Genomic DNA, 9629 nt, shown 5'->3' on the forward strand with positions numbered 1-9629 from the left:
CTGTTCTTGAGAGCATGTCTTTTCCTATCAATTACATTCCATGAGGTAAAGACCTTGTTGAAAGCTTTTTTATCCTTCACAGTCCCAAGCACCTATAGATGCTCAATAAATACTCCCTAAGGTGAATTTATGATTGCTAATTATTCATCCAGATATTTGATGAAATGGCAGTAGGGGAGCAGATTTGAAATGGATAATTCATCATTTCTCCTACTGTGTCATGCTGCAGAATTTTAATTAGACTGACTCTTGGCATTACATGTGGCTGTTCAGAAAATCAGGATGTAGTTTTAGCTCAAGGGTTTTGATTTGCCTGGGACTGAATTTAGATGACTATATTATTCTAAAGTAACCATACATTGTACCTCAAAATAACTTTATTTTTGCACTTTGTTCATTACTGCTCAGCACAGCTAGCCAGGAAAACACATCAGACCACCAATCTGACAGTGCATTTTTCACTACCATTTTCTTCATCTATTGCAAAAACAATGATTTGCTAAACCGATTTTTCTCTCTCAGTGAAATAGGCCTGGTAAGAGCAGTTTTTCTAAAAACAGCTAGGCTTCCTCAAACCCTACAGAATATAGCACAACCATACTCATTACACTTGGGAAGGGTAAAATACAGATAGGTGCCATTTTCAAGAAAACTTAAATGCAATAACCTACCTAAATCACAAAAATTTAAGTCAGGAATTGCCTATTAAAATTCAGAAGAATTGCTCATTTTACAAAAGAATATGCCACGGGGGTTCTATAAATACATCACATTCCTGACATTCGTGAGCATAACAATCAAACAAGTATTGTTTCAATTATCGTGCTCACAATCAAACAAGTAATATGCAGTAATCTATTGTAGAGGTACAAGTTTGAGTCACATGTGCTGAAGCGATTCTTATATACAACATAATTTCACTCAATGTCAGAAATAACTCTGCCAGGTAGTATTACAACACCCCCACTTAACAGATGAGAATAACATGCACAGTATATACTTTTGTGGCATTCACAAATTTGGCCATTCCTGGGACTGCCTGCTCTGTTTCAGTGCCAGTCTAATTCCCAGGAGTAAGCATCTCAGATACAAGCTTTCTTTAATGACTCTTTCTTTTGTTGGGATTTGGATCTGTAAAAATTCTGCAAGTTTCCTTCTCTTGTACCCAAGCTGAGCTTGATGCCAATAGAGTAGGGACTTCATTTCATTTTGTTCTTTACCAAGGTTCATTCATCTCTATAAAGCTGCTGTCTGATTCTCTAAGATTCACAAGCAAACTCTGCGTGTGTTGATAGAAGAGAGTGGCAGGGAAATCCACTGAAGAATGCAAAGGGATACAAGTACCACATTTCCAGCTATGTACTGACCCCTGACAAAGGTCAATGCTCCCCGTTCCAAAGCCAAAGACACACCCTAGTGGTCCTCAGATCTGGCTGATAAATGCCGCAGGGGGAATACAGTCCTTCCACTGGCCAAAGCCTGAGCAAATAGACTAAATTGGACCTTAACCAAACTGTAAAGAAGGAGGAGGAGGAAGAGGAGGAGGAGGAGGAGGAAGAGGAGGAGGAGGAGGAGGAGGAGGAGGAGGAGGAGGAGGAGGAGGAAAGAAGGTAGAAAGGAAAGGAAGGAAGGAAAGAAGGAGGGAAGGGAATTTGAAAAATGCAATAAAAGAGTAAAGATGGAGGTCAAAATACCACTTTTACTGGTGGTGCAAACATCAACGACTGCAACTTGTTGGAAGAGCTAATGGGCTTGATATTTCCCCACCCAGATCTACATTCAGACATGAGACAGCATGTACAAGAGGTGTGACTCTGCAAAGCAGACCCTCCTGCCCTAGACATTGCCTCTCATCGGAAGGAGAAGAGGAACCACACTCAGGATCTTGGATAGATTCTCTGTGAGCAATCAAGAAACCAGGTACCTTCCAACCAGGTTCCTCATCCCACTTCTGCCAGGAGGAGAGTAAGGGGTAGGACCAAAAGACACAGAAGTATGCTTTGGGAAAATCACTGTTCATGGAAATCAAGAGAAATGTGTTCTCTCCCAACAGATGGGACCTGTCACACACACTCAGTACCTTCAGCAGCCCAGAGAACACTCCTATAAGCCACTCCACTATTATCGTCTTATTGAAAGGGAACACATAATTCAACCCTATGACTTCACAAGCACCACTTTCCCTTAACGCTACTTAAGCCACACTCAGTACCTTCTGAGAAAAGAGTAAAATAGAGAAAATGTGAAAATCAGCCAAAACAAAAGAAAAAGAGGGCCTCAGAATCTACTTTTACTTAAAGGGACTATTACATTTTCTGGATTAGACTAAATAAATTCCCTTTATCCCACCCAAAATGTGGGGCTCAGATGGGATATTATTAGTCAATAAAGTCCAAAAAGAAATGCATTTTCTCTGCATATCTGAATTGTAGAGAAGAGAAATTTGCAACTACCAGATACAGTTTATAAACCAAGCACATTGTACAAGATAATAAAAATTACAGTAGACCAATGAAATTAAAATAAATAAAGAAGTAGATATAACTAATCTCCTGAGATAGTTGACACCAAAACTGATCACAAAACTTTGCTTCAAGTTTCCTAAAAACTGAGTTAAAGAATTCGTAGCATCTGAAAAAAAAAAAAAGTATACAACTCAGTCAGTCGATGAATGGTTGATTCCTCCTCCATTAATTTGTAGTTTCATTTTGAATGCTGCGATTTCTTAATCTAGAGGTTTAAAAGATATAAGATTTGTAGACCCAATTTCATACTGTAAAACCTACTCCTTGACTTTAAACTAGAAATCTCTGGAAGCTGATTAACATGTCAGCCACTAGGGTACAATTTAGGAAATTATTGCTTCTCAGGCTCAAATGGTACCCCAATGGAATAAAAGTCTATGTTTTATTAAACTGCACCTTTGGATTCTGTACTATTAGATAGTACCCTTCAGGTACCGGAATTTACCTGTTTATTGTTACTCTCCGTAGAACTAAAGGTAATTACCTATTAGCATGAGCTTAGAAGTCAAATATTGTTTAACCAATCCTGAGGGAGAAAAAGAAAAAAAATCAATTCTATTTGAATGAATACAAATACTGCTTCCCTAATTCCATCCCTATTATGTAACAGTTCATGAAGCTAAGCATAATAGATTCATTTTCTAAAAGTGAGTTAACATGTCATATAAATAAAAGTGACTAATTAGTAAACTCAGGTGGATTTCGTTTTGTGTTTGGGGCGCCTCCAGTTGATCACATCAATTTACTTCCTGAATCTAGGACTTCTTAAAAAAAATATCTTGAACCGATACATGAACCATGAACTCTGAGAACTTTTCACTAAGTACTACACAGACTTTCATTGTCTGGCACTAGCCACACAGCGTCATTTGAATTTAAATTTAAATTAATTAAAATTAAATAAGATTAAAAATGCAGTTTCTCGGTCACTCTGAGCCACTATACGTGTTCAATAGCCTCATGTGATTAATGGCTGTCATATTAGACAACATAAACATTTCCATCATTACATAAAATTCTACTGACAGTACTGCTCACGTCTACAAGACAATTTTGAAAGTAAATGCTAAAGTATTTAATTATAAGGTAAAAGTGAATTGTATCTATTTATTACCTCATAAAGACAAAAGAAATTATTGGTTGCTTGTTTTTGTCTTAATGTGAAATTATGTTTTATACGTCCACACACTCATTCCAGTATTCAGCAAAAAATATGTTCTGAAATCCTACACTCTCTTCCTGGCTCTGTATTTGGCAAAGCAGATACAACATGAGTTCAGTTTAGTGGAGGAGAAAGTCCAGTAACAAATAATAACAATCCAATGAAATAAGAGCTACAAATAAAGGCACAGAAATAAGATGGAGATGAGAGTTGTGGGAAAAGGAGTGACATTTGAGTGGATCTCAAAGCAGGATTAGGGTTTCCCAAATCCCATAAGAAAAAGATAGAGGGTATTCCAGATGGAAGAAACTGTTCAAGCCAAGGAACAAAGATACTAAAGAGTGAGATATGTCTGAGGACGAAACGAGGCTAAATCGTGGCATGAAATTAGGGGCCCAGAGCTAAATGGAAGGTAATCAGATTAGAATTGTGAATTGGGGCCAAATTTGAAATGTACCATGCTATGAAGGCAGGGCTTACTTTGCAGAGGCTGTGGAATTAATAAAGATTTGGCACACAGCACATATTGCATGCTTTGAAAAAAAATGAAGCTAGCTGGTGTGAAAGACGGACGGGAGAAAATAAAAATGATTAAATGCATATAGGACAATTTAAAGAAAAGTTGGGACTGGCTGCTCTGAAAAGCCATCTTTGCATTGTTCCCGTGTCTGGCTCCCCACTCGCCGCAACCACCTCCGCCGCCGCGGACTCCGGCAGCTTCTTCGCTGGAGTCCTCGAACTCTCGCTTTCTTTCCAACCCGCGGCTTCGGATCACCGGCGTGCCCCACCATGTCACACGCGGCCGTGGGCACCAGCTCCGAGATCACCACCAAGGACCTAAAGGAGAAGATGGAAGTTGTGGAGGAGGCAGAAAATGGAAGAGACGCACCTGCTAACGGGAACGCTAATGAGGAAAATGGGTGCAGGAGGCTGACAATGAGGGAGATGAAGAAGAGGAAGAAGGAGGAGGGGAGGAGGAGGAGGAGGAGGAAGGTGATGGTGAGGAAGAGGATGAAGATGAGGAGGCTGAGGCAACTACGGGCAAGCGGGCAGCTGAAGACGATGAGGATGACGATGTCGACACCAAGAAGCAGAAGACCGATGAAGATGACGAGACAGCAAAAAAGGAAAAGTTAAACCTAAAAAATAAAAAAGGCCGCCGTGACCCATTCACCTTCCACTTCCCGTCTCAGAATCTAAACGTGGTCACCTTCGAGTAGAGAGTCCCGCCCACCTGCCCGCCCACCACAGGCAGCGCCACCCGCAGATGATGACACACGCTCTCCACCACCCAACCAAAACCACGACGTGAATTTGCAACAGGGGAGGAAAAAAGAACCAAAACTTCCAAGGCCCTGCTTTTTTTCTTAAAAGTACTTTAAAAAGGAAAATTTGCTTGTATTTTTTATTTACATTTTATATTTTTGTACATATTGTCAGGGGTCAGCCACTTTTAATGATCTCGTGATGACCAAACCAGCCTTTGGAGCGTTCTCTGTCCTACTTCTGACTTTACTTGTGGTGTGACCATGTTCATTATAATCTCAAAGGAGAAAAAAAACCTTGTAAAAAAAAAGCAAAAACAACAACAAAGAAACAATCTTATTCCGAGCATTCCAGTAACTTTTTTTGTGTATGTACTTAGCTGTACTATAAGTAGTTGGTTTGTATGAGATGGTTAAAAAGGCCAAAGATAAAAGGTTTCTTTTTTTCCTTTTTTTGTCTATGAAGTTGCTGTTTATTTTTTTTGGCCTGTTTGATGTATGTGTGAAACAATGTTGTCCAACAATAAACCGGAATTTTATTTTGCTGAGTTGTTCCAACAAAAAAAAAAAAAAAAAAAAGAAAGAAAAGTTGGAAATTTATACCACGTGGCAACGTACAACCAGATGCCAATTAGAAACAATGTTCCTATACACATATACACATATTCACATTTATATGAATATAGATATAAACATATAAACATGTTTATTGTTAACTAAACTTGTGATCATTTCACAATATATACAAACATTTGAATCATTATGTTGAACACCTGAAACTAATATAATGTATGCCAATTATACTTCAATAAAACAATACTTATATAGATTACCAAAAATAAATATAGTTGTTAAATGCTAATGAGGCTAAGTGGGTGTATGAGTATGTAATCCAGAATCCAATTTATTTCTAGATTCATACACACACACCCATCATTTATTCTGTTGTTACTCTATATTAAGGCCTCTGTTAACTGCCATTCCCACATTATCTCATTTGAACGCTTAACAACTACCTCAGAGGATAGGAACTATTTTCCTTATTTTAAAATTATGGTCCAGGTTGTATGTCTTACCCTAAAGCAGACAACTAAGAAGAGACAGAACCAGACACTGAAATTAGGTATACATAATTTTTAAAGCCTCTGCTTTTAACTTCTGGTCAATATTGCCTTCCAGGATGATATAACATACTTGATTCACAAGGATCAGCATGACATAAAACACAAAGAAAACAGTAACAATAAATAAAAAGTTTGATAAAGCTTGGTGCTCTAACACACTCATCATACCTCAATAATGGCTTCGTTTTAAAGATGCGTACACAGGACAAGACACTTTACTCATTTAAACAAAGATGTGTCATTGGAGGGGGAAAAGGAATGGGCTCCAAGACCTAAATTCAAAGTCATCTTCTAATGGCTCTACCTGGAGGTACAATAGTGTGAGATAATATTATGCAGATTCTTCTCTGCACACATTTACTTCCATCCCATCTCATCAAAAGGGCAAAGATGCCTTTAAGGTAACCACCCTAGCCACCTCCATTACCTTACCTTCAAATACTGATTGCAAGAGAAGTTTCAGAAGTTCCTGGCACTCTAAAGTAAAGAGGAAGTCAGAGGTAAATAAGCTTGGTAGCAAGCCCATGAGTGGAAGCACAAGACACAGGTAGCCAACTGCCCCATAAAAAATATTAAGTGGACATGAGAGGAAGTAGAGGGTGAGATGGTGGTGAAGGCGGAGGGAGAAGGAGCATAGTTTACAAGCAAACTCGGTAGGGATAAACGACTAAAATCAACCCTGTCATTTTGTTTCTCAGCTTGAGGAAGTATGGCAATCAACTTTTTTTTCTTCTATTACAAAACAACTCCACTGACAAATATCTTCAAAGCTTTGCTCATGTACGGCTGGCACATTGATAATTGTCTTGATTGGCAGTTTGCATTTCTCGATGGCCCACCAATATGGAAGAAGAGGCTATCCCTTTGAGAGTTCCACTGGTTGAAGTTAATTACACTGAACAGGGTCCTGGGGTCCTGGAAGACATCAAGGTCGCCCCTGGTGTGGATGACCAGGTGGGACCTCCAAAAAGTCACTACTGCGTCTAGGCAGTAGTCATGCTATCCGTCACACAGACCCAAAGCACGGTTGTTCCAACTCATTGCACTTCAGCTCCTTGATGTCACAGGGCATGAAGATCAAGGAACTAGGGTCCCTCATGGGTGCAGCTAATGGATTACAAAAACTGAACAGATGGTGTTAGAGATTTGTCTGTCTTTGTCACACAGCACGGCCCTTCCTTCCTTAGGTTGCAATAATCCTGGATCTCCATGAAGCTCAAGACAATCTATCAACATTAATCAATTTTAACACACGTCTTGGATAGAAGAACACAATACATAAGAGCCAACATAGCTGAACCCAATGCAGCCAAAGATGACAATCATCTGTGCAAGAAAAACACAGTAAGAAGAAGCAGGAAAATCAGCTTTGCTTTAGAAAAAAAAAAATCATCATTGCTATTATGCCATAGGCTTTCATATATAGTGTATATATGTGAATACACACATTCAGTCACAAACACACACACACGAGGTCAATCAAGTTCAAGAACTCATCCTAGAAAAAAGTGCTACATACCTCATTGCTGAATATCACCGTGGTTAACTTTGAAGTACTCCCCTGGGGAAGCTATACACATGCGCCAACGCCAGCATCTACTCCACCCATCAAAGCAATTTTGGAACTCTTTTTCTGGAATGGCCGTCAGAGCTGTCATCATATTACCCTTGATGTCCTGAATGGCCTCAAAATATCTTCTTTTCAATATTTCTTTTATCTTCGGGTAAAGAAAGAAGTCATTGGAAGCCAGATCAGGTGAGTAGAGAGGGTGTTCCAATATGGTTGTTTACTGGCTAAAAATTCCTTCACAGTGTTGTGTGAGTTGGTGCATTGTCGTGATGCAGGAGCCATGAATTTTGGGCAAAAAGTTCAAGTCATCTAACATTTTCATGCAGTCTTTTCAGCACTTCCAAATAGTAAAGTTGGTTAACTGTTTGTCCAGTTGGTACAAATCCATAATAAATAATCCCTCTGATAGCAAAAAAAGGTTAGCGATATCATTGCAACAAGTTCACAAACTTAATTGTCACATTCGTGTGTGTGTGTGTGTGGATGTACACTCATATTTTTAAAATAAAACTTATTTTACCTTTTAATTCTAAACATCACACACACACACACACACACACACACACACACACACCAATTTTCTTTGAAAAATAGCAAATTCTCTTTCAGAAACACATAACTTGGAATTGGATTATCCTCTCAGACCTAAAAGGGACCTCAGAGATTATCTGGCTTATCCATCTGCATTAGGATAGTAAGGTACATTTTAGAATATTTTGCAAATTGAACCATATTTGTAGAGGTCCTACTCTGTGCCACACAACAAGGGGAGGGAGTTAAGGACTTGATTTAAAGGGAATATCTTAAAATAAGTTTCCTAGGGGAAATCAGCAGAACAAGAAGCTTAGAACATAGTTTTATGGCTTCTTGCTACAGCATTCTCTCCACTATATCGTGCTATCCAGGGTCAGTTAAGAAGTAGCGACTCACAAGAAACAGAAAATTCTCCCAATGGAGCTACTAACAAGCTTACCCAAGTCATTTCATTTAACAAAAATTAAATGGAGGTAGTAGTTGGTTCAACAACTTAGCAATGCCAGGACTGATGTGATATTCCCATGTGTTCTCATGAGCACAATACAAGAATGGTTGCTGCATCTCCAGACATTATAACCTCTTTGCAATGGGAAAAAGGAGTCAGGGGGAAGGCAAAATGCTCTTCTGTCTACACATCATTGGTCAGAACCATTCTACATGGCCACACAACCTGCAAGAGAGACAGTGAAACTGAATGTTTTCAGCTACTTTTAAAGTACAAACAAAATTAGGAATCTGTAAGCAAAGAATAAGGGGAGAATTAATACTGAGTAAACAGTTTATACTCCCTTTACACACACTGACTACCCAAGGAACAGTTTCATCCTTTTTAGAGCAGATGCAAGACTTAATATAAAAATCTAGTTGCTAATTGGCCGTTAACTAGGATGATAGAAAGAAGAAGGAAACCTCAGCCAGGCTGTGCAGCCTCCCACTTACCCCACTAAAAACCTCCCACTTCTGGGGGTGCAAGGCAACCGTCTAAAACCCCTCGGCATCCACACATCACCCATAACCCCTGGGGAGAGCCAACACTTGAGTGACAGTTTACTTGTCCTCCAGAACAAAAGGTGGGTAGCCTTCGCTTCAAATGAGAAGTATCAATAGTAGAGCTAATAAATGGCAAAAACTGAAAGAAAATACTTTCCTTTCATACAGTATTAATATTTGTTTTCTCTCTTTCACACACAAACACACACACACACACACACACACACACACACAAATCCTTTTACCAACAAAAGGAAAATAGTCTTGCTATAAGGTTAGGAGATTAAAAAGCCAATCAACTATCCATCTTTGGCAAGGGAGTGACTTATTCATCAAATAATGATGATCTTACAAAACAGAGATTGTCAACGGTTAGGATAAGAACTCAAAAATCTGTCCATCTTTGTTTGAAAGTTAAAATAGGAAATTATACAAGTACATACTATTTTATATAAA

General features: G+C 38.9%; 1 pseudogene across 1 annotated transcript; it reads left to right on the plus strand.

The window, feature by feature from the left end:
* Positions 1 to 4457: 4457 nt before the first annotated feature.
* On the plus strand, positions 4458 to 5512 carry LOC308504125 (annotated as a pseudogene). The gene has a single exon. The product of its transcript is annotated as an uncharacterized misc_RNA (transcript).
* Positions 5513 to 9629: the final 4117 nt, after the last annotated feature.

Source organism: Rhinolophus hipposideros (assembly GCF_964194185.1).
Source record: "Rhinolophus hipposideros genome assembly, chromosome: 10".
Classification (NCBI taxonomy): domain Eukaryota; kingdom Metazoa; phylum Chordata; class Mammalia; order Chiroptera; family Rhinolophidae; genus Rhinolophus; species Rhinolophus hipposideros.